The 26,779-nt window shown below is 41.5% G+C and overlaps 1 protein-coding gene across 2 annotated transcripts in view; it reads left to right on the plus strand.

Moving 5' to 3' along the window:
• The first annotated feature begins 291 nt into the window (after window positions 1-291).
• Window positions 292-26,779, plus strand: part of CDH6 (cadherin 6) — a 126,725-nt gene continuing 100,237 nt past the window's right edge. The window contains exon 1 of one of the 2 annotated variants that reach the window (XM_045847948.1): window positions 292-466. The gene's annotated coding sequence lies outside the window, so the exon portion shown is untranslated. Of the gene's footprint in view, window positions 467-619; window positions 728-26,779 lie in introns of those variants that run through there. The other variant, XM_045847949.1, reaches the window with a different exon arrangement.

Here is a 26,779-nt window from a genome sequence, read left to right on the forward strand (position 1 = left end):
AGCACAGGGTGCATTTTGACAGCAAAAAGGAAAGAACAGCCACATAAGTTCCGAGTGTGTCTTAACCCCCCCCCCCCCGCACCTCCCCATAAAAAAAAATAAGAATGGAAAGGAAAGGGGAGCCTGGACTGAGGGAGGGAGTGTTACAGGCAGCGAATTGCTCAGGACTTCAAACACAGGGAGTCATTCTGTCAAGGGGAGGGGGCGGTGGGGGCAGGCACTGGGCCTCGCTAACAAAGTCCTCCTCTCTTTGCGCCCTCCCACTTCATTCACTTGCAAATCAGTGTGTGCCCACAAGAGCCAGCTCTCCGGAGCCCGTAACCTTCCCATCCCAGGAGCTGCAGTTTCCGCCGCTGCAGCGAGAACCGCAGAGCCGGGGCGCGCAGCGGCGGCGGCGGCGGCGGCGGCGACAGGAGCAGCCTGGGCGGGTCGCGGGGTCTCCCCGGGCACAGCAAGGAGAGCAAAGGTGGGTTCGGTCTCTGATGGTAGCGGTGGTGGTTGTGCCTGCCTTTTCTGTTTTTTAATTCTATAGCTTTGATGGAAGCCAATCAGAGAGCCCTCCTCTCCGCCGGGTGGGTGCCGCGCTCCCGGAGTTGGGAGGGATGCTCAGCCCGGCGGCCCGGGTCTGGGCGGGCGCGCGGGTCCGGTCGCGCAGGCGGCGCTGCTGCCGCTGCCCAGGACGGGCGCCGCTTCCCGGGGAGCCTGAGCGCCGCTCATCTGCCTTCTGGTAAGACCGATCCGCCCGGGGCTGGGTGGGGGCGCCTGTAACGGGCGTGGGGAAGAACACGCCGCCTTTCTCTCCGCGGGCAGAGGCTTCCCAGGGAGCGCCGGCATTTGCAAAGTTGGCTGGTCAATTACCAAGGGCGCTGGTGCGTGCAGGACCCGCGGAGCCGTTTGCGGCTTGATTTATTCCCACCTGCCCACATCGCAAGGGTGTCTATGCAGGACTGCTTTGGCTGAGTTAACATTTCTTGGCTTTGGAGTAAAGCAGAAAATCAGGTAGCTTAAAAACTCCTGAATGCTTTCCACAAGGAAAACTTAAGCTAAAGAGGTGGTCTGGCCCAGAGAAAGAGCTAAAGAAAACTGTTAGCTTGCTCGCTCATATGGGGCAACGCCTGCCGGCTCGCATAGGACAGAAATGCTTAGGTTGCAAGGAAAGTCCAACATTGCACTCCGAAAATGGAGCACACTGTCCAGGGCTAAGTCATGTGGGAAACGCGGCTCGCTCGTGCTCTCACGGCCGGCCAGGCACAAATCGGGGGTCTAACGCCTCCCCGGACTGCTCGAAGAGCAGACCGAGTGCGCCTGGCGTTGTTAGATGTCCGATGCAGGAAAAGTGGAGCCCTCCACGGGTTTATTAATCCAGAAATTTAATAAAAGGGGACGTTGCAATGGTGTGTACTGCAGCAGTTGCAGAGCTGGGATTACTTCTGTAGTTAGATATTCTTCTGCCAAGAGTTACCGGAGATTTTAAGATGGGAGACGCTGGAGAGGTCAGCATGGTGCTCAGAAGTGTAGTCACTGCTGCAATAAAATCCATATTTTATGGGGAGTTATATGCAGGTCTCTGTTAGTGGCAAGGGGCTGTTCACCTGAGTTAACTACTGGGAACACTGAAGAACCAAGAAGTTTAATCATCTGGAAGAGCCACACATCTCTCTCTCTCTCTCTCAATCTCTCTCTCTCTCTCTCTCTCTCTCTCTCTCTCTCTCTCTCTCTCTCTCTCTCTCTCTCATTTTAATTATGATATTTACATAAAGAGGTGTATCAGGCCCGTGTCTTGTCCAGTCTTCACTTTCACTTAATGAAGCACATAATGTAGGAAAGAAGAGGTTTTTCCTCCAAGAACGTTGCTGGAGTGGCTGGTGTGCACATACATGTATGGCTGCCCTGGAGGGGTGCACATGCCAAATATGTGCTTTCTGGGTGTACATTATCCAGCAGGTGCACTCTCCTCCCCGAGCTGGAAAAGGAACATGGGGGATGTACCTAGTTGATGCACAACTCTCCTGAGAATGAATAAAAAATATGTTTATTCGAATGGGGGGAGGAGGGTTGCTTATTTCCTTCCCTTTCTTGCTGACGCCTTTACCCAAAAAGGAAATCCTTTAGGATTGTACTCAGGGGCGGGGGTGTGGGGGGGTGGGGGGGATCTCTTCCAGTTTAGCTTGAGCATCATCCTTTGTGTCATGGCACTTGCGTGGTTCGGTATTGGCTATTTTAGAGAGCCGGAAAGCAAGTTGTGTGAAGGAAGGGGATATGATCAAGAAGATGTCTTCATTATCTCATAAGGAGGAGGGCAAAGTTTATGCCAGAGGCCAGATTTTCAATGCAGAGCTCCGAAACTTAAAGGCAGCCCAACAATTTCCTGGAAAATACAATCACACAGGATTGTATCTCACCCACGTTTGCTCTATGCTGTGTTCTAATTAAACAGGTACTGGGAGGAAGTAAAGGGCAGATCTTTTTCTACCTATTTTGATGCTTCGTGGCATGTAGAGGAAGTAACCAATTTCTTCAGAAAAACTTGGGAGGCAGCAGCACATTTCTGAGGGAGAATAGCAATGGTTTAGTTCTACTGTACTTGTCTACAATTATCTTTCACTGCCATTATAAGTGATAGACTAGTGTCTCTACAGGGACTTTTAGTCCCTTTGCTATCTGGCTTTTACATCAATTTATTGCAATTACACTTCTTAATGCTAACTCTGCAAAGATAATATATAGAAACAAAGTCATTTTCTACCAAGTTGCCTACTACCAGAAAACATGTACTTTATCTCTTCCACCCACCACTCCCATCAGCTTTGCAAGTAAGAACTTACTCTGAGGCACTCTTCCTTCCTATGTTAAAAAAAAAAAAAACCTGTCTTGAAAAGCACTGCTCTGTGATACATGCAACAGCTAAAATTTCTAGAAAGCACAACTACAGTTCAAGGACATCAAATGACACTTTATTCTTGCAGATGCATCAATAAGTTGGAACAAGAAGTTCTGAATACCTAATTGGAGCTAATTGAGTGACTATCCTACCTAGGGCTATAAAAAGGTAAAATATGGCAAATATTCTGAGTGAAACCATATGCTTTCCTAAGGAAGTGAAACTGAAACGTGTGGTCCCCCCTTCTGGCCTTCACTTGCTCTGCAGCCACGAATGCCAACGTGTACTGAGGCCACTCACTCTTGAATGGCAGAAACTTTTTTTGGAAGGGACCTCTAGTGGGCCACTCCATGCGTTTCTCCCTGTAGTTTGGTGGCATCATGGATTTTGTTTTCTAAGGCAACAAGCACACAACAGCTTTTTCTTCACAGACAAGTTCGTATTCTCCAAATACTAGCTTGACATTCCAGCCAGGTGCACATCATTACATTGGTATCATTTGTTTAGTTCCTCTAATGGAAGGAATTCAGTCGGCACAGGTTTCTGGGTATCCAGACTTTCAGTAACTTTTCCATGATTCCATATAAAAGCAATGGACAATGAATAAGGAACTCACCACCGTCACTCTGGTTTTCCTTACTTCTGATCTTGCCACAACTATACTTCCTTTATTTAAATTTACCCCCGAACAATCATGGGGTTATAGTTATAACTCAGAAAGTTCCACATAAATGACCCCCACCACTTAAGAAATATTTTCAGAAAAAGAAATTTCATTAACCTTTCAGAGATCCACGAACATTCACAAGTTATAAAGAGCTAGAGGCTTCCGATCGAGAGAAGTCCCCATTCAAATAAGCATCTATTAAAAGTCCAAAAGATGTTCCGATGCATACGTCACCCACATTCTGGGAGGTGTTTTTTATTTCTCCCTTTGATGTATCACAACGCACGTTAGGTAACCTACTTCTTAAAAAAACTCTGAAACTTAAAGATAAGTTCTAGGAGACCGAATCAGCCTCTTCTGCTGACAGCGTGCAGGTTTCAACTTCCAATATAAAAATCTGTTCTAAAGTTTGAAATGTGTTCCAAATGAGATAACATCCGCAGAAGCCAGCTGCCTTATGCTGCTTGCTTAGTCACAACAGCCCATTCTTCGGGGTCCAGCAGAATTAGGGTCTCTCTCATAAAAATAACGAGCCAATCCTCTGTCTGAACTACATTTTTTTAATAGTGTTTCAGCCTAGCTAGTGTCTACTGAGCGTACCTTATTTGCTTCACAAAAAGGTGAGAATGTAGATAATCCAACCTTCTCTGGTTTATTTTTTTCTGAGTGATGCTTTTAAATACAAAGACTCAAGAACATCATGCTAATAGGGACATTGCTGAAAAGAAATTAAAACACATGAAGCACCCAGTTCCCACACTGTTCCGACAGAATTAGAGAAGAAATATAGAAATCCAGGACTTGGGTTGGCTTTTTTCATTGGGATTTTTATTCTATTTTGAAGATAGATGAGAGGTTGAGGCACTTTCCCTCGAACAGTAATATTTTTGTTTGAGCTTTCCTCTTATGAAGATTAACTGGCCTACATTTTTTAAAGTTCCTGTTCCTCGGACTGCTCCCTTTTTCAAAGCGGTCACATGAGAAACTTCAGGTTCTCCCTAATTAACTAGAGAGCCAAACGTATAGTCTTCGTAACCTCATCTTTCACAAAGGAAGAAGATAAGGTAAGAGGGGAAGAGTACAAATAACCTTTCGAAAAGGTGATGCACCTTCATTTACTACAAAAGTAAGTGGAGTAAAGCCCTTTAAGCCAAAATGAATGGGTCAGAGCAGGCCAGATATAGTGAGTACTCTAAACTGTTCAAGACTGAACTATCCAGGAAATTGTAACTCTTCCAGCAAAGAAAACTTACCAAAGAATAAACGCTCTGGACACACACCCATAATGTAGAGCAGACACATATGCAGAGGGCACTATGCCCCCATCCCCACAGATTCTTAGAAATTATTTTACCTTGTTTTACCTGTTTAATATCTTTACACTAACAGTGTTGGGTGCTCATTTCCTCTATTAATCAGATCAATGTGCTGAAATGTGCAAGAGGAAGAGTTGAATCAAAGCCAGAATGTTACTATTGAACTTGATGTGCAGCATAAATGGGCAGCATGGGTCCCAAGCTTTCCCTACAACCTACAGTCCTCTCCCGTAGAAGAGAGCAAGTTAGGAAGGCGAGGAACATTAAGCTAGCCCCCAGAGAGTGTCGTTTATCTTCCTATTTTATCACTGGAAAGAGCACTGTGATTTCCTCTTTCTACTACTTCCCCAAATTGGTAGATCACCCAAAAGATGTTCAGGAGACCTAATAAGCTGCAGGAATGGAAAACAGCAGGAAAAACTTAAATTGAGGTGTCCAAGTAACAAACTAAAAGGAGATAAGGAGGTGAATTTTTAAATAGGAGGGAAACATAGGCATAGAAATAGAATCAAAGCTGCCATTTTTGCCCAGGTTGCATTTTCTATTTTATAAATACTGCTGATATTAAATACAACTTTATAAACATAATTATATCACTAGTGTGTTTATAAACACTACACTTCTCTACTACAGAATGAAAATTTGAAAGTTATCCTTAAAAAATGACCATCTAAAAGAGATGATGACCCTGCACGCACCATAAAATAACCAGAAGAGTGTGTTTTTTAAAAAGGTGATCTGAACTCTCATGAGAATCAAAGAAACAGATGTTATTAGTACTTCAAATAGTATCAACTCCTTTTCTTCTATTGTCCTTATTGTCCTGCAAACTGAATGGATACATTGTGTGTCCTTTTGACACCTGCAACCCAAAGTCTACAATAGCGATACAGACCAAATACGTCACCCATTTGAATCCTATATGCAGTTTATTAGGATGACAGACTGAACTAGCAAGACAGCCCACCTCACCTGATAACAAAATAATAGTGACCAGTGGGCTCAGAATGTTTATATATCCCAATAATAATGATTATAATTACAAAGTACATTCTAATAAGTTAAGCTTTACTGAGCTTTTCTACATGCCAACATGCTGTTCTAAGTATTTTATGGTCATTCCGTATAGTAACAATTACTCAATATATCAAAGGAAAATGTTATATGTGTATCCTCCCTATTTAGCTCTTGTTTTTTTGTTTGAATTTCCAGGGAATTTCTGTTTCAGCCAAGCACTTAATGAATGTGCTCTTAACTAACACTTGTGATATCTTAGAAGCAAAAGTGTGACTCTCTCTGAGAAATGCAAAGCAACAGAGGGCATGGGAGTGATTGGATTATTTTGACCAGAGCAATGCAGATGTTAAGGCTGAGAAAATGTTGGTAGGTTATTCATTTTGGAAAAACCATTTGCAAGTATGCAGTAGAGTTTATAATTGTAGTAAAAAGGATTTTGTGGGCCACTTGAGCATAATAGTACTTTTATAAGAGAATAAATTATTTTCTCCTGCCTTCAGAGAGAGCCTCGTGTTGTTGGAGGGGGTACTTCATGGAGGTAGCTAAAAGTGACAGCTGTTCATTTCATAGACAGGGGTCATCCCAACCTCCCAGCACCCTCTGCGGCCCGCAGTGCTTTCTCAGGCATTAGCTTAGTCACAGTGTACACAGCACTTGGGACTGGGTAGAGCTGAGTGAAATTGTATTTATTTCCATCTTTATCTGATGGGTAAAAATAATTATCTTCTCCTTTCGTAAGCACAATTTTGTTATTTCATTACCATCATAGCTCAGTATCTGTTCTGAATTATTTCTTTACCAAGTAAAATGTCACCAAAGAAATAAATAAATAACAGGTAGGAAGGAAAGAGGGAGGCAGGGAGGCAGGCAGGCATCCTCGTAATACAGTATTATGTATGATTGACATCGATGAGCCATTTTCATTAAAGTCTATTCTTTCTATTGTCACCATTCAAAAAGCCACGTAGTTAGCCTGGCCTTCGAGGCCAGTCAGAACACTAGAAATATAATCAGAGAATGAATGGGAGGCACAGACAGGAGCTTGGGGATCACTGAACCCAGTGCCCGACCTTTACATCTGAGAGAACTGGTGACCCGAGAGATGAACTGGCTTGTCCACAGACACGTTCCGTTCTTTTATCTCCGTCTCTCTCATCTGTAACTTAACTTCTAGTTATTGAGTGTTATTGCTTTTTTACCGTCTCCACTTAATTCTGACATTAAAAATTAAAGAGGAAATTTAAATCTACAATATTGTTATTTATAAATACGCTATGTAAGAGTGCACATAGAAACTTATGGAGAAAATAAAAATATTGGCTTCTTTAGGAATTTCATGTATTCATACCATTTTGTAAAGCTCTTGTTGCAAAGAAGAATTGTAATTGTCCTTTGAAATTGTGACCAGTACTTATGGACACATGACAAAATTTAGGTTTTTATTTTATTTGTAATGGTTGATGGCAGTTTTGAGTGAGCTTTATCTAAATCAGTGATTACTCAGGCTAGCCAAGCTCTGTGACCATCTTTGAAAAAAACAAAGAAGTTATTGGCGAATAGGCAGACATGAGAAATAATAACCTATTCAGTGTTTCATAAATCTCAATTTATTCAATGTAAAGAACTCAAATGGTGTCTTTCCCACTTTTTTGGAGTTAAAATGTCAGTTCTTTTGTGAAAGGATGTGGACTATGTTGTTTTTCCCTTAGCAAAATTGAAATCTGGCAAACAACGCAACGTCAACTCCCCGCTTAAAAAAAAAATGTTCCATGAAATCCAAAAGTCTGAGGTCCACTGGGGTTAGATGATGAATAACTTCATGATGAGAAATTATTGACCTGATTCTCTTCCTTCTTATTTGGACAAATGAAAAGTAAAGGCTCATTATAATGACATTAAAAACAGCCAAAAAAGACAAACTAAAGTCATTTGATCAAAAGGTATGTTTGGATCTCCCAGTTAAACCTTATATACAGTAACACTAATGTTTGTGATGCTACTGCAATCTCTGCCTGTATTAGCAGGTCCTCTCAGGATGTGCTTGGCCAAGCTCAAGGCCACAATGTGCCATAAACGATGCATTTTCCCACTTAGTTACATAGAGGATTATTGAGTAAAAATCAAAAAGTTTTTAATTCATTTATATATAATTTGATCAGTTAAAGATAATTCAGCTCAACTTAACCACATATATTGTAAAAGTGGCATTTTTCCCCTAAAAGTGAACTTTATGTAACTGTGCACAAATTTTTTAAAGTGTTAATTTGTCTTTTAAGGTATGCATTGTAACTTCAACAAGCAGTTGCCTTCTAGCATATTGTACAGATTTCAGTCATGAAAATCAGCTTATATCTTTAGCTACAAAGCTTAAACTTCCTTTTCGCGGGATTAAAAAATAAAGTTTCATTAATCTGCTATCATCCGTTGTATAAAATGTTTGAAACTGCCCAATTTCGCATTCAAGTACAATATTCTAAGCTCTTCTGAGCAACAGGTTTTAATTTCACAGAGATCCAAATGATGTGGTCAGACTAACTAATCACCAATGAGAATGACAAAATCCACCCGGCCTGTTATACTACTGCTGGATCCTAAATTACATCAAGCCACAGTATCCCAGCATTTACTCTCAAAGTACCTACTTGTTGAAAAGTATCTAGCTGACGTTTTGTCAGTGTTTCAGAAAGAACTGGTTCTATGAGGGAGGCCTTATAAAAACATCAGTGCCACAGTGTCTCTCCTTTTCTGACTCGTATCTCCCTTTTTATCAAAAAATAGATGTTTGGTGCGGATCTTAATTAAGACAGCAGAGCGAAAGAGTCACTCGCTTACTCATGTCATCAGAAGGAGGCGGTCCCAAACCTCCCATCCCAGAAAGTACCAGCTCTGCAATAATTTTTACATTCAATGTACCTTTACCCATAGGTAAACTGCCTGTAATTTAAGTGCAGACATGCACGCCAAAATCAGGTCCCACATTTAAAATGTTTTTCTCATGATACTTTCCTTTCTTTGTTAAGTTTGCCTTTAATTCTCAGATGCCACATTCCACAATAGCTTTCCAACTAGTGCCATGGTTTGCTTTTCTTAAAAATGCCCCCCCTTAAATTTAATTGTGTAGGTACTTTGTGTGCTAAAAAAAAAAAACAATGAAATCCAAGAGATGACCATAGTAGAGGAAAGAACACTGCAAAACATCTAGAGATGACGTGAATAACCACTTTTTCAAAGAGAATGCTAACTAGGACAGTGAACATATTTAAAGTATGGAGCTGAAAGCTACGTGAGAGGAAAATGTTCTCAGGTGACTACGTTTGAGGGGATGTAGTGAAAGACTTCCATGTAGCGGACAAGGAGAGGAGAAACCAATGAAACCCCGTGCTGGGTTAACTGGGCACTAAAAACAAGGAGCTTGCTCCGCACCCTGGGTGTTCTAAACATCAGCACAGCACATGTTGGTTTCCCCATTTGTCAGTAAATTAAATTTTCAAAGCTTTTATTTACTTCATTTCAGACAGAGGGGGATGGAGGGAGGGAGAAAGAGGAAGAGAAACATCAATGTGTGGTTGCCTCTGGTGTGCCCCCCACCAAGGATCTGGCCCACAACCCAGGCATGGGCCCTGACTGGGAATCGAACCTGCAGCCCTTTGGTTCACAGGCCGGTGCTCAATCCACTGAGCTACACCAGCCAGGGCAAAATGAATTTTTGTATGACTTGCTTTTTATCTTTTTTCTCTGTATGACAATCTTTTCATCTTAGCTGGTTAGAGAAACCAGCCACAGAAAGTGAGAGCCAAACTTGCCCTGCTTGGTAATTAGAAACATGCACTAACATCCATGATATTCTGAAGACGTTAAAGCAAGAGGTGACATTTGGGCTTCACGTTAAACTCAACAACCCAAAGAAGCAGCCACACAGCTCCACCTGCTCAGAAGATGCTTTGCTCATCATGTACTCTCCAATTTAGGTTTTATCTCATTGACAGATATTCCTAAAAAAATGATGTGAAGGCTTCTGGAAAATTCCTTTGATTTCCCGCACAGCAAAAGCTCACCGGATATACGATGGTTTTTGAAGTAGATAAATTCAGGATGGGGAGAAAATGGGTTTACAATGTCACGGCTCCATCTCAAGGTCACAGTGTTAAGGTAGAGGCCCCACAGCGCAAGCACAGAGCGGGCCTCCACACGTGCCCCCTGGGTGCAAGTGACTCTCTTAAATAAATATTTTTTGCAACGTATTTCTTTTTCAAGTTCATTCATACCAGCGAAACATACAACTTTTCTATCCCATGCTAATCATTTTTAGTAATTCTGACTCCTTCAGAAGGAGCCAATTTCACAGGAAGCCTTACCCGTGGCGTCCTGAGAGCCATCGGGAGGACTGAGCACGGACCTGGGGCTGCCCCGCTTTCAAACTCGGCCACAGACCCCTCTTCCTTCAGGCAGGCTTTTTATTAAACTTGGTATTAAACAATGTTGCCCGGAGCCTGATTAACAATTTATGCCTTCCTAAGCAGATTAGCAGAAGTCTGTCGTTTTGATTTTTCAATTCTTAATTTATGTTTGGAAAGAGAATGTGCTTCTGAGTTTACACTTTCAGTATATTTTATTTTTCAGAATTCAAATATTGTCCTTTCTGAGGCTGTTTTCTTTTACACTTTTAGTATCTATACATGTTACTTTATGATAAATAGAAAAATTGCTTTTTTGCTAAGTGAGAGTTTCAACCTCTCATTTAAATAATCCTGTATTTCTTTTCAAGATATTTTGAGTCTGTTCCTTGAGCAAAAATAAGAAAGATTATGGGTAAAACTGAAGAGGATAGTAATAAAAGCTAGCACAGAGAACACTTAAAATATTCCAGGCACTATTCTAAGTGATTGACATGAATTTGTTTACAAACAGTGCTCTGAAGTAAATGCTGTCCACCTCCCCACTTTTAAAGACAAAGCTGGGGGACAGCACAGTTAAGCAACTTTCCCAAGGTCACACAGCTAGTACTTGTCAGAGCTGAAATTAAATCCTGGCAGTCTTGATAGCCCATGCTGTTGTTTCTTTTATCATATACATATGATATATACATACATATATCATATACCATATATATGTATGTATAAAAAATACACACATTTATATATACACACATACACTTACATATTCAAATAGATGATAAATTCAAATGCATGTCAAATCAAAAAAATGTCAATGATGTGGGATATATATGCATACATATATACACACACTATATATATGCAATATGTACATTTCTCAGGACTCAAAACTATAATTAGACGGAAAAGAAGAAAATACATCTTTCCTTTTCATTCCTCAATGAATTGATCAGTGTATTCACATAACCAGTGAGATCAATTAACGATAGCCCAGAGCCTCACAAAAGCCTTCCAGCTTCGGGTCTGGCTCTTTGCTTTCATTTGAGTCAATCTTGCAATCACTTACTGTTGGTCCCAAGGGGAACCTGGCCGGAGAGCGTCTGAAGGCTCTGACTCATCATTCATTCATTAATTCATTCTGTAATATTTACTGAGGGCCTCCTGGGCCCAGTGCTGGACAGACAATGGGTGGCAAGGCAAACATGGACTTACAGTTTGGGCAAAATAGTTAGATTTTTTCTTATACTCTACAGAAGAGAAACCCCAAATGGACTAAAGATTTATGAGTACAAAAATAAATGGTAACTTTTCTCCTCAATTAGATAAATATGTTACAATCTTTAGATAGTAATGGACTTTCTAAGCACAAAGCCAGAACTTGAAAATAAAGTAAAGGAAGATAGCATCATTAGAAGGCCTACTCTATTAATAATGGACCCATTGTACTAGCTTTGTATATAATAAATGGGATATTCAGAGTTGCCTATATTTTAGCCTTACCCCCATACTTACATCTTACAGGCATATAGAAATTAGCCTTTAGTTTCAGGTTACCCTGTGATATGCATTGCCTCTATTCCTTTTTAGGGTTGGCTTTTGATCTCCTGCCTCAGCGCAAAAAAAAACAACAACAAAAAAAACACTATATCCCTCTTCACTACCAAAAGCTTATTAAGAGCTTTATTTTTGTCAATATGCCCCAAAATATTTTCATAGTTTTTCTTTCACCAACCACTACAATTTCCCCAACGAGTCTGCCATACAGCATACGGCTTTACATAGACTGATCAGTGGAAACACATTTCAGCAAGTAATCTTTTCAGGCAAGAAGACTAGCTGAAATTTCGGATTTAGACAGCAGGATTTCCATTCAATACCCATTTAATGAACACTTTTGTACAAGGCATTGTGTTGAGCGCCATGGATACCACCACGCTTTAAAGTCACGTCAGTTACCATATGTATTTAGTATTAATTATGACTGCTAGGAACTGCCATTTCTGAAATTTATTCAATGAAAAATAGAAATTCTATCAGGCTTGAGCCTTTTCATCATGAAATTGATTAGCATCTACCATTGCTAAATCTAAAGTTAAAATGTTGACATTGAACCTTGGTACTAATATTCAGCTGTTCTGGTTGCTTATCTCTTGTGTTCCAACTCATCTTCACTTGGCCAAATGTTTTATTGGATCTTAAAGAGGTCAAGAATGTGTTTCTCCAGGAAGCTCTCCCTGACCTCCACTAACTATCCTGCTTTCGGTCTAGAGTTTTCACTGCATGAACCTGTAAGACTTACTTACAGTATGACTGTAAATACATCTTTCCAAAAGTCTAGTTCTCACCCATCACACTGGAAGCATCTAGAAAATGAGGCCTCTAGGTTAAAACATAACACTGTTTTTTGTTTATTTGTTTTTAATCTTCACCTGAGGGTGTGTTTACTGATTTTAGAGAGAGGAAAAAGGAGAGAGAGAAAGAAACATCAATCTGAGAAAGAAATATCGAGGGGTTGCTTTCCCTACGCATCCCAACTGGGAATCAAACCCACAACCTAGGTATGTGCCCTGACGAGGAATCCAACTCGCCCCTTTGTGGTGCACAGGATGATGCTCCAAGCAACTGAGCCACCCGGCAAGGGCAAGATATAGCACTGTTTTTGACAAATGTCAAGGACACCTTAGATGTTTTTTAAAAGAACAAGTAGAGAGTGTCCATTTTAAAATTCTGGACTATACTTACATTCTTTTACATTATTTATACTGGATCTTAATTTTCTTCTCTTGTAATCTGATTTCCTTTGAACACATTGTGGGAATACACTTAAGAAAGTTGGTGCCATCCTCCTAGATGGCTCAGACCAAAGAGGTACACCAAGTGGAAGGGTGCTGTCCTCAGGATGACCTTGGTTACTTTGGCCAAATATCTGAATATGGTTACAGACCCTATAATCTTATAGGGTGGGTTATACCCTAATACAGTTATAGTGGGTTATAGTGGGTCTCCTAATACAATACTTGAATTTTTTATTTGGGATTTTTTCATCTGAAAGTTGACATTTCTTTGGTCACTCCTCCCCACAGCATAGAATTATTTACAGTTTTTATTTATATGTTAAGGTTGAAAACAGAAGCTGTATATTTTCTCGCTTTGGTATAGGCTAGTATAATAAACTTTGGCTATCTTTTGGTTTATTATGCACCCTGTATGTTTGTTACCCACTCTTATGTACATATTTTATGATCAAAATCACTTTCCCTTCAATTCCTACCCTGGAAATTGTTTCCTGAGGTTCTATAGGAAGTCTAACACCAGATTCTACATCCATTGTTATAACCTTGAACATGGCTGTAGAAAATAGATTGAATTAAATTTTACTGATTATGTAGTCTTGTTTCATTCCTTAAGTGGCAGTCGGTGCTTGTAATAGGATCTTCATGAATATTGTTTGGCAATGAAATATGCAGTTCAACCCAGCTCGGAGAATGCCAAATGCTCTGTAAGGTTGTGGAATGAAGCGGAGAGGTTTAGGTGACGTTCTTTATACTTCCCCTATTCATGTGATATCCATTCAGCCTGAAGTCAAAGACACACAGAGAATGTTAAACCTGATCAATAGAAGTGAGCTTGTTTTACATAAGCAGACTTCTTAGACTAAAATAGGGACCAAAGTACATTCTGCAAATTTTCTCTATTTCATCTCACCACTATGGGAAATTGTAACTTCCAAGAAAAAGGAGTGGAAGCTATGAGCTCAGAAATATTAGAAACGTGACTCGCAGCATTGTCTTTCTGCCTCTGCACGGTTCTTCTGATTAACGCTTTCAATCAGTAACATCTCGCAGTTACGCAAGTAATCTAACTGTATAGGGGCGGTCCTCCCCCACACCTCACAGCCCCAACTTTAGAATAATAAGTAGAGAATTAAAGGATTTTCAGGAGTGATTAAGCTAGTAGGGGTAAAGGAGAAGCCAATAAGTAAGCTTATTAACTGAGGAAAGACAGTCAGAAAAGCAAGCTCTAGTAGGTCATGGTCAGCATCCTAAAGCTCTGATGGCTTCCTACTCTTTCTCACTACGTGTTTTCAGCGTGTGTATTAGGATGCTGTGAGCTGTGGGTAAGAGAAAAAAAAATCCCATTTCCACCTGGACTAAAGAATAAATAAAATTATATCGGACAGAAAAGAAAGCCCATAGAAACACAGGCTCGAGTGACCCACAAATGAGTGGTGTGATGAAAAGCACAGGCCACTCCAGCACCGAAGTTGTTTAACCAGTGTTCCTCCTCAGCCTTTAGGATGGTGGCCAGTGGCAAGTGGGGCTACGCACTCCCTCGTCTTCTTCAGCAGACCAGAGAGAATCACCTCTCTCACAGTCAAGGTGAAGGCCAGTGCCCTTCAGACTCACCGAGCCACCTCAGACCATACGAGCATTCTTATACACCATTAACTGCTGAGAAATTCCATGTGCTCCTTGACTTTTCAGACTAAAGAGTCATTCTTGAGGTCAGCTTCCCTGATTTGCTTGTGTGTATGTGCGTGCGTGTGTGTCTGTTTGGGGGAAGGAAGGCACCTGAACAAAACAAGGGTTCTATTAGGAAGAAAGGCGAGAAAGGGATGCCGAGCATCCACCCACACTGTCTACTGCAGTTTAGTCTCTTAGAGCCAGATTGTTGTAAATGAAAATCTAAGAATCATGCAAGTGAGAGATTCAAATGGGATTGAGTTTCATAACCTGTGGTCGTAGGGACCAAGGGTAATAGGGAACAAGACCAGCGCTCACCTGTTCTGCCGAGGGAGGGTCACCCGCACAATGGCAGCGAGAGCGATACTGAACCATGTGGACGACCTCTGCTTCCATCTTTTATTTTACTCTGTGTGTGAAGGGGGTTTCTGGTGTATTTGTTTTGGGAATAGACTGATGAGAAATACATCACTGTCCAAAAGGAAAACATTTTTTTTTCATCCAGGGATTTGAGGCTTAACTAGCTGGAAGGGAAATATAATTTCATTTGGTTCTCATAGTCTCATTTAGAAAATAACCTTAGAAGATTCAAAGGACACCATGTCACATGAGCCCTTTCCTTGCTTGTGGGGCATTGGCATGGGCTTGAACTTTTCTAGCATGTTCTGAAGTGTTTCCTTAAGCAACATTTTTGCCTTTAGCACTGTCTTAACCACTGGAGCTTTAAGAAAGCTTGAAGAAGTGTTGTTTAAAAATAGCGTCACAAACAATTTTCTTTTCTCTTCATTACTAAAAGCACCTTAAATTTTTCTTTAAGAACAGTTTTTTTTTCTATTAGGTTTTATTTGAAAGGGAAATAAGCTGAAATGCAGATGTTTATCTAAATCCGAGACAAAACAGCATGAGAAATAATTGTAAAATTTAAAAATGAAAGCCCGGTAGAGCGGTGGCACTGCTATCTGGGTAGTTTTAGGCCAAGTGAGATTCTGGGGTAACTTTCTCACAAATGCATTTATGTGAATCTGCTGTTTGCCACACAACAAGATGATCTGGAAACACCCTGTAATGAGGTCTAAAATCCTACACTTTTGTCCTAATCGTATTTGTATTCTCTCAGAGTGACTTTGCCACAGTAGAAGTTCACTTTCCTGTAAATGTGTAACTATTATAAAAATGTCTGGTATTTGGCCTAGCAATTTAGGGGCAGAATTAAGGAGCCATGACCATAAAAGTTCCATATTTAGTTAGGTGAGTTGTATATGAAGCTTTGAAGAAAGGGTGCATCTGGTGTCATTGAGTTCTTACACTGCCCTACTTTTGCATGACGAAAGGAGTCCCAGGTTGACTGTGACTTTCCAGTTGGACAGATGACCCTGTTGGACATTTGTCTGAGTGCAGTTTCCTCCTATAAAGTGAAGATAATGGTAGTTTCCACTTCATAAAAGTGTTCTGAAAAGTAACGGAAATAATGCTGAAAAGAAATTCAGCAGAGTGCTGAGCACAGGAACCACCCCCAAAACGTTAGGTGTTTTTGTTGCTGCTACTGTTGTTAGCATGATTCCTTACAAATTTTAAATGAACCTGGGTGTTTTTCACATACTACAAGCTTTCCTTTTTCATTTCACTAACTGGAATGAAGCACGGCACTTTTTATGTCACGAATGCAGTATGGCACTGGGGGCAATATGCCCACAGTTCTACTCACTGAAACGTGTTTTGGCTGACACGGTGAATGTGGCAAATGTGGCTTACGTTCAGAATTCCCTCAGAGCCTCTTCAGCGCTATTCCCCAGAAAATCTGCAACCCAAGCTGGTCTCCTCATTTGGACTTGCAAAGGTGTGAACTAGATGCAGCCAAAATGAAGTGAAGATGGTAGATGCGAATCCTGTTCAGCACTCCACTGTCGTGGACTGTGGCGGGTCTTATTCTAACCTGTTCGCCAGACTGCCCTTGTTCCTGGGCAGTGACTGGAGAGAAAAGCAACAGATGGCAACTATGGTACCAGAACCGCAGGATGCCGCCATGACAATGCCCACACGTGCACACACACACATACACACAACAGCTCCACTCCCAGAGACCTCCCTAATCAAATGCAGAAAATGAGTTTCCAGGTCAAAACGGTGACATAAGGAGGTCCTGAACTCACCCCGCTCCAACACATCAAATCTACAGCTACGTGTAGAACAGCTCCCTCCAAAATAGTTGACACTATTACAGTTGTCACCATTTTCCTCCCGTTTGCCCAGCCCTGCCCTGCTTCCCACGGGTCAGCACCACACTGCAGTCTGTGTCTGTGTACCATGCCTATATTTAATTGGCCAGAAATTACATTCTTTTCAACACCTTAAGTTTTGAATAAAATGTTTTAGTGTTAACTTCAAATGGAAGAAATACATAGATTTTTCAGTATTATTCTAATTGATGTGCGAGCAAAAAGTTTGAGGTCCACCATGGTAGAACCTGGAAGGCAGGTGTGCATGTGCGGTACCATTCGTACTGGGATAAACGTAGCTGACGTGCTTCTGCTCCAGGGCTCTGGTTCACCCTCAGTTTATCAGTTGGGGCACTTCTGTGGCCAGCATTAGATTTCCCAGAAACCCAGTGTAGGGAGCTCTGAACCAAGCCCAGACTAATTCCTTTGCACAGTCATTCCCCTAACATGAGTGGAGAAAACATCAGACCTATAGGTCCTTCCTGGCAACCTTCCAATATTAAGATTTCCCCAAAACAGTATATTGACCAGAAATAGACACCTAAGCACACATAGAGTCCGATAAGTCTAATTCTCTATTTCTCTTAACTCTATGGTACACTCAATGTACATTCCTAACCACAATATCTAATATCCTAGTTTTCAACTTATGAACTCAGATTTAAGTGATTTTATTTGTTCTTCTAAAAACAACCAATGGCTACATGGAGTGTTTTAGTGTTTGAGGGACTGTATTAGATACTGCTCACGCACCATTTCAGATCTCCTTGGCTTCGCCTGTCTCTCAGCCCAGCCACTGCTGTGACAACCAGTTCTGCATGGGCTCAGACCCGATTCTTGCAGGTGCAGTGTGACGGTCAGTCCTGGGCCACACACACCTTGTCTTCTGCTCTGGAGCTTCTCTGTTGATGCCCCAGAGTGAGAAGCCGTAGGACCCTGTTCCATGCTAAACAATACACAGTGCATCCTGCACTTCTGGGTTGTATGTGGTTTAGCACTTTGACAAGTGGTGAGTGACAGCCCGTGGGTAGATCTTTCTCCTTTCTTCCCCAGGAGACGCAGTCCTGGAATTCATTTCTGACGGTTTCTAGGGTGACCCCATGAAGTGGTGGCCAACTTGATAACACTTTCATGTTTTGGTTCTCCTTCTTTCTGGCTTTGCTGCTCTGAAATATAGTGCTCTCTGGAAAAACACTCCCCAATAAAGTATTTACAGGTAAAAAATCGGGGCAAAATGAGTTCCTGTTCTAGACATCAAGGATGCCAGCTGGGTGAAGCTGTTTTGCTAGCCCCAACTCTGTGCCTGTAAAACCTCCCTTTGCAAGTCCCTATGACCTCTCATCTGATAGTCCACTCATGTTCACACATTCATTTGTTCATTCGTATTTATTTTCAACAAATATTGATTGTTTGCCTACTATGTGCTAATTAAAGCAGATACAGCGATGAATGTAATTCCCATTCCCTTCAACTGAGAATATTATATCACCAAGCACATTCTCAAAAAGAACTGGCAGGGGACACTTTTTCCTCAACTCTGAAAACACAGATGCGAGCTTCTTCGCAGGCTGGATAATGGATGATAGGAAAGGACATGAGCACCGAAACAATGAAAGTACATCATGAAGGCTGCAATACGCCCACTGGGAAATCTTCCAAACGGTACACATCACAGACATTCAGAGGTGGGGCAGTGGACATTTTACTGCAAGGATGAAAGAGTTAAAATCAAAGCTACATCTCCAGACCACACACCAGGGAGCCAGCTGCTGTGTTGGTGTCGCTAGCCTGTGCCGAGCTCAGCAGGAAACAGAGGTGCTGCTCAGCTCTTGGGAGAAGAGCTCAGAGAGGAAGTGGTGGGCTGGGCGGGAAGGGAAAACAGCAGACTGGGAAGTGAAAGGAGCCCGGCCTGAGCAGTAACCTGCCGCTTGAACAGGTGTGCACGGGCCCTGATGGTGCGTCTTTTTAACTGCCTCTCAAAGTCCTTTTTTAAGGCCTTTTACGGAAGTAGTTTCCTCTTGTCCTGTTGTGCTGGCAGTTGGCAGATGCCTCCGGGAAGTGGGGCGCTCTCTAAAAACCTCTTAAATACGGTTGGTTAAAAATTACTTTTAAAGCTATCTGCTGAGTAGCCCCTTGCCCTCTTCCTCTCGCCCTCCCCGGTGCATTTCATTTCCCAGCCCTATCTGATTCGCCAATTACTTCCTTCAGAAACCTCCCTTGTTCTCTGAAACCTGTGCTGACATAACATCTCGTCCTGGCAGGCAACTGCCAATTCTCATTGGAAAATGATTGCTAAACATTTCAGCACCCGCTCACAAGAAGACTTCCCTCCTCTGCCCACTGGCACCCTAGAAATTGTGAGTTCAAGCCCTCCTCTTTGTAACTCTCCACCCTGCCTGCCCCCCAGCCCGTGCCTGCACAAGTGGGGACAACTGTCTTTAAAGGACCACCATGGCTCACCTGACTGTGGCTGAGGGCTAGAAAGGTGCACACACGGACTCACCAAAACACAAAAACAAAAAACTGGACAGCAAGCTGGGAAAAAGCCAAATGCACTGAGCAGCGCTGATGATTTCAGGAAGAGGTCACAGGGACATGTCAAACAACGAAACCATTCTTGTTTTTGACTTTTTTCAGAATTAAATTCCTCAGGCCATTTTCGTACATCCTACAGAGAACAAAATATCATCATATATTTTTAAAAGGCATTAATTAAGTTTAGCTCTGACGCCCAAGAGTAATGGTCCTGACCTGAGCCCTGACCTCCGAATAGGGATGTCAGATGAGGCTAATGCTTGTCGCACAGTCAGATCTGTGTCACATATTGGATGTAGGTCAAAGGATGACTGCTCCCTGCAGAAAACAGAAATAACCTTTCTAAGACACCATTTCATATTAGCGTAGGCCCATCTGCTCAGGATCAGAGCGAAATTGTGTTGTATCTAAAGGAAATCACTTTGGGAGAAAAACCACACTTTTGAAGCCAAAGTAAACAATGGAATTCATTTCTCTAAGCCTTTATTTGCTGATTGCAGATAAATCTTGACCTGAAATTAATGAAAAATGTGAGCATGTCCTAGCAAAGTTTTGGACACTCGTATGAACGGCCAACTTTGATTCATTTTCTACTGTGACTCTCCTCTTGCTACTTTCAAAATGCCTGGCTTCAAAAGTTTTAAATTTTGATGTGAAAAGCATTACAATTCATGTTAACTCATTCGTGAAATCCAATAGAAATGGATCAAGTCACACATATGAATGATTAAATTTAATTGTTTTTTATCTAGTTGCTACAATTGAAATTATAGTCCTGCTGCTGAGGAGATAGCTTACCCAATTTGGGATAAATTGGCAAAAATGAGAACTGGAAATTCTTTTCCACTATAGCTCTCTCTGAATATTCTCTTGAATGATGTCTATCATTAACTTTAATGTATTTTAACTATAATTACAAGAAAAGCACTTTAGAAAGCACCAATCAACTAGTGATGCTTCATATGATAGTTTACTTTTTTATGGAAAATATTTAATGAATTTTAAAATCCTTTTAGTACAGTATCACAGAATTAGATACTACATTTATTGAGCTATAATAACTCTTGTGGGTGAATATTATTCAACCCATACTTCAATATATTGTAGCTCCTATACTGGATCCCTGAAATAATTTAAAACATTTAATTTTGTTAGTAAAAACATGCCTCTAAGAATGCAGTGAAAATGATGTTTGGGAGAACCATCAATATTTAGGCAATAGAAAACATAAAACTAAATAGCTTGGGTCAATTCCATTCTACCGTGTGAAATAATGCCGATTGGAGCAAATTGATGCTTTGAAGATGTAGCCAATAGGATATAACTCTACTAAAGTTAGAGCAACCACAGATTCTATGTATAGCGTGCAGCAGACTCATTTCTCATTCCAACGCAGTGATTTAGAGGTTTCCATGTCTAAAGTAAAGAGCAGTGCCACGTACAGATTCAGGGAGGTAATTAAATGTAGGAGTCAGAGCCCTATCCGGGTCCCCACCAGTCCTGTGCCCTTGAGTAAATCACAGCCACGTTCCCTCAGTGTCCTCCCCCTGTGAGTTATTGTGAGGTACAGGGCCATCACACGGTTCTTGGCTCCCAGTAGGTGTGCAGTAAATCTTGGCCATTTTAATTAGTATTATTAGTTTATGATTAATAATTTTTATTATTGATTATTGTATGCAAGTGAAAGTGTGACTCCTGAATCCTCGAAGTGTACCCCCGCCTGACACCCATCACCACACACACACAAGGAAACCAGCCAGCCCCTTTCATAAAATCGGACTTAGATCATCTGGTCTGACCATAGAGAAAAAAGCTCCCCGTGGGAGCCAGGAAACAGATGACCCGAAACCTGCTTACCCCGACAGTGGCCGCACAGTGAAGCACAGAGACAAAGCAGGAGGCAGGCTTCTTGATTTTCTCAAAACCTGGGCCCTCTACATCAGAGGAGTGAAAGGGATCTCACGTGTTTTTCCAGTTCTATCAGGTAGCCCACTAGATTACTTACATCATTCATTTATGCAAAATCCTATACATTTTTAGAAGTTACATCTGACTTTTTTTTAAATTTGGGGGTTTTTCCAAAAAATAAATAGATGAACCAATTCCTGAGCTTAACAAGTTTATTTGCAATCTAATGTTAATTTTGTTGATTCCATTGCACAAAACCAGTACTGGAAATCTCTTGGGGGTGGGGGCGGGGGAAGTTACATGGTCACTCTAATGCAGAAGGGAGCAACCTATGGCTCAGGCCAAGCCCGGCCACTGCCGGTTTTGTTACGGCCTGCAAGCTAAGAATGGTTCTCTCATTTTTACATGGTTAAAAAAATCAGGAAAAGAATCGCATTTTATAACAATTACACAAAATCTAAATCTCAGTGCCCCTGAATGAATAACATTGTGTTGGAACAAAGCACTTGTGTGCTCCCTGTGGCAGCTCCCACGCCACCACAGCGGAGCGGCGGAGCAGGAGCAGAGACCACGTGTGGCCACAGAGCCGGAACTCTTCCCTCTCTGGTCCTGTGGGGAAAGCGGCTCCCGACTCCTGCTCCAATACAGTGAGTCCTGCTACAATTTTTTTTTAAATCGTACAAGCACATCAACCTAGAACAGGCTTCATCCCAAAAATTCATTTGTAAGTCCATTGTCTGTGAATACCAAATAATAAGCAACATGTTTTTAAAGATTTTATTTATTTATTTTTAGACAGATGAGAAGGGCGAGACAAAGTGAGGGAGAGAAACATCAATGTGCGGTTGCCCCCGGAATGCACCCTACTGGGGACCTGGGCTGCAACCCAGGCATGTGACCTGACTGGGAATCAAACCACTGACCCTTTGCTTTGCAGGCCGGTGCTCAATCCACTGAGCCACACCAGCCAGGGCCACATAATAAGTGACAATCCTAAGCTAACCCACAAATGCTGATTGACTTTTAGTTTATTTTTAACTGTAGTGCTAAGAGCCTGAGTTATGAAGTTTGGAAATAGGTGGCCATAATCACAGAGAAGAGGAAGAACAAACTCCGTGACTGTTTCCTGGTTGTAGACTATGGCTCGATCCGAACGGCCCTTGTGCTGGGTGCTCTCATGCCCTCTGAGCCCAGAGAGTGCTCACACTGCTTAGTCGGGGACACTTACAGGTGCACACTCTATGCTTGCCAAGTGGAATTAGGTCCGTCTATTGTATGTTACGTATGTTAAATGGTCAAAATGACCTCAATTTTCCCATATAGTCCCTGTCTCTTGTTATTTGGCAATTTTCAAAAATTTCTATCCTTTATTTTTTTAAATGATGATTTTAAAAGAAGCTACTGCAGTGAACAAAAATGGCCATTTTAACTTTAAAACCTAGATCAACATTTCAACTTTTTAATTGAAAATCACAGTAAGAAATACGTTTTACATTGCAACCTAATGGACACACTCATATATACTTATAACTTAAAGAAAAGGTTCACCAAAAAACAAAACAGAATCTTTGTACATGCAAAGCCATCCATGTCTACTGTATTCAATTCCATTTAATTATTTTCAAATTTGTGTAAGATTTGCTAAATTAGCTTCATGACCAACTAATTGCCACAACCCACAGTTTGACAATGTGGATCTACAGTATTTCTTTTTTTTTAAGATTTTATTTATTTATTTTTAGAGAGGGAAGGGAGGGAGATAGAGAGAGAGAGAAACATCGATGTGTGGTTGCTGGGGGTTATGGTCTGCAACCCAGGCATGTACCCTGGCTGGGAATCGAACCTGCGACATTTTTGTTCGCAGCCTGCACTCATTCCACTGAGCTACGCCACCCAGAGCTCTGGATCTACAGTATTTCAAAATAAATAGCCGAAGAATCACAAGTGTCCTGAGTGAATCGGTTCTTTCAGGACTACTGACCGAGCGCCTGGCCCAGACCCCCTACCACAGTCTGGGATGTTATGATCAGCAGGACACGCTCCTTAACCTCAAAAGGCTGAATGTGTAGCGGCAGGTAACCAGTGAAGAGTGAGTGATGTGGTAACCAGTGAAGCTGAGTGACTGCTCAGCTTAGCCAGGGTGTACACCGGCTCTGGTATCAAGCTCCCAGCAGCAAGTAAAAGTATCTGACTCCCAGGCCCGGCCTTGCCTTTATTTAGCTAATATTTTAATTAACTCTAGATTTAGGACATGGCTTCCTGTTCTGCTATTTAGATAGATCTAACCACTCCCCTCAAAATTTAAACCAGTTTTTCAGAGTAGAAAACGTTTAAAATATATTTAGCTTAAAGACAGTTTTAAGTTGACTGAAATTAGGCATTTATTTAGAAGTTTGTTTGAGTAAGTAGAGAGGGATTTGTGTTTTCTATTGTCATTAAAGTTTTTAAGTTGATTTTAATTCATGTTTATTAATTATCAATCAAGTTATTAAATAATATCATAACACACTTGCAATTGCAGAGCATTTATAATCGTGGAAATACTAACTTGAAGGATATTTGCAATATCTTTTTGTAATCACTACTATTTTAGGCTTAATTATAATACATTATCCAATGATGCAATTAGGCTTTTTATAAGCAAGCATGGAAATTCACACAAAAAAGTACACAATACCCAATTGTTGTATTTAAAATTGTAGCTGTAGGAAAACTGTACCTGAAAGAGGTTTATCTCACATGTCTTAAAGATTTATAGTTAATTAAAGTAAAACACGGGTAGGTAATTCCAAATGCACTGCAATTTCATCCATTTAACAAAGAACCTATTTTACTGGTATAAATTGCAGATGTGAGAAAGCACAGGGTTTTCTGGTTTTAAAGAAATTATACCCACTTCCATCTATTTTGATAGAAAAGTCCTACCTATGTGCCTCCCACCCCTCCCACCTTACTCCAGTGTGGGTGGGTGAGCACCAGCCCCCCGTGGTGGGAGCCCCACATTCAGTGTCCAGTCATTTCCACCCCCCACATCTGCCCAGAACCCTCCTGCTTTCTTTCCCTTTTCCACCTGGTGAACCTAAGTCCAAACCACCTTTTCCATTTGCCCAAACTGCCGCAGAAACTGCCCACCGTGCCTCCCTAATTTCTCTCTCCTGCTTCTGTGAAATCCAGCCTCTACACCCAGAGCGATCTGTAAAATTCGAACCAGAAGGTGTCTTTGACGCTGCTCCCAAAGCGTCAGCGGTTCCCTCTGCTGTCGTCCCCATCCCCCCCCCCCCCGCTGTCCTCACTTTCTACCACAGCTTTTCTGGTGCACTGCGCTGCAGTCACCTTTAACTTTTTTTTTAATTTCCCAAATGTAATGGTTAACTGCATGTGTCAACTTGGCTGGGCCACAGTGCCCACACAGTCAGTGAAATATTACTTTGGATGTTTCTATGGAGGCGATTTTTGGATGAGATTAATTTTTAAATCAGTGGATTTTGAGTAAAGCAGATTACACCATAATTTAGGTGGGCATTGTCCAATCAGTGGAAGGCCTTACCAGCAAAGACTACCACTTCCTCCTCCTTCTCCAGCCTCCAGCAAGAAGGAATTCAGCCCACATGTGATTTTTGAACTTTATCTGCAACCCTTTCCTAACTGTCCAGGCTACAAGTCTGTCCTGTCACATTTTGGACTCACCAAGCCTCCGCAATAGTATGAGCCAATTCCTTTCTATAAATAGAGAGAGAGAAGCAGGGGAGGGGGGAGAGAGAGAGAGGAGAGAGAGGGAGAGAGAGTTGCATAAGGGGGCACCCTGTTGGGTGTGTTTCTCTGGAGGACTGTGACTAATGCAGCAAACATACCAAACCTCTTCTCACTAAACACCTTCCACCTTCAACTCCAGAGCATCCTTTCTCCCTCAACCGCCCTTGCCCTCGCTGCTCTCTGTCTCGGGAACTCTCTTCCCAGGATCAACATATAACCGCCTCCTTCACGTCATTCACGTCTCAGCCCAAAGTAGCTCACGCAGATAATCCGACGCAGCCCCTCACTTCACTGCCTTCCTCATCCCGAAGTGATCTTGACTCCCTTGTGTGCTTGCATATTTTTTGTTTCCCCTGACTGATTCCAAGTTCCATCAGGGAAAACACCTGCTGTATCTTGTCCCCTGTTAGGTCCCTAGAGCAATGCCTGGGACACAGTAAGGATTCAGTAAGTATTTATTGAGTGAATGAATAAACAAATTAGTAAAATAGCATTTTCGTTAATGTTAAAATTACTTCTTAAGCACTATTTATCAAGACTCAGAATCTGTTTAGTTTGGCAGGCCATGCTCCACCTAGAATCCACATAATGAAATGGGAAGCCAGTTGCACATGAAAAGGTTGAAGTTCTCCTGTTAGTTGCCACATACAACTGTGGTATGTACGTCTTACATATGAAAACTGGGTACATGCTAAAAATGTCCTAAATCCATCTCTCCTTCATCCTATAGTTTAGTGTAGTAAACCTGATTAAATCAGAGCAAGATCATTATTCTTATAGTGTAAACTTCCACAATTAAAAGCCATTCTTTACATTTCCTGCGGCAAATCATCCCTATCAGAGAGCACCCAAGGGTCTTCTCAGGGTGCGGACCTAGTATTAACATTCTAACTACTAACTAGTTTCTTTTCTCTTTTACTGAAACCGTGAGACATTGTCCATATTGCCAAAATCCAAGCAAAAACTGATCATTTTTGATGTGAGAACTCAGGAAGCAGGACCAACTCCAACAAATAACATTCAATCCATTTCAAAGTGTTTAGAATAATTTAACTTCATAAACACCTTCCATCATGATCCTTGGATGTGGTACTATCTTATAGTGTTAATATAGTTGATAAAAGTGAGGGTGACCAAATTCTCTTCATTCATTTATTCTCTCATCTGTCCATTCATTTCATTATAAAACATTGCTATGAAACGATCACTAGGTACTGAGCTAGATGATAGGTATACATTGGTCAATGAAACAGACATAGCCCCTGTCCTTGAGAAGGTTACAGTGTGATAGAGGAAGGAAAAGAAGGTAAGCAAATAAACAAATATGTCACTTAAAAACCATAATATGTGTTACCAAGTAGACGGAGCTGGATAGGGGGAACATACACTCTGATAGGGAAGTCACAAAAGGCCTTCTCTGAAGCAGTGAGAATTTATGCCCCCAACCTGAAGGATGAAAAGGAGGAAGCCTAGAGAAAAACTGAGGGTAGGAGATGCAGGTGGGTGGAGGGTACCAGGAGGTGAGCAGCACGGCTAAGGACTGAGGGAGGAACGTGCTTGATCCAGTTTAAGAACTGAAGGGGTCTTTTCTCACGGGGGATCATCCTTAAAATCTTTTGGCTGTTTTCT

The sequence above is a fragment of the Phyllostomus hastatus genome, unplaced genomic scaffold (assembly GCF_019186645.2).
Source record: "Phyllostomus hastatus isolate PE091 unplaced genomic scaffold, TTU_PhHast_1.1 phas_contig_58, whole genome shotgun sequence".
Taxonomy (NCBI): Eukaryota; Metazoa; Chordata; class Mammalia; order Chiroptera; family Phyllostomidae; genus Phyllostomus; species Phyllostomus hastatus.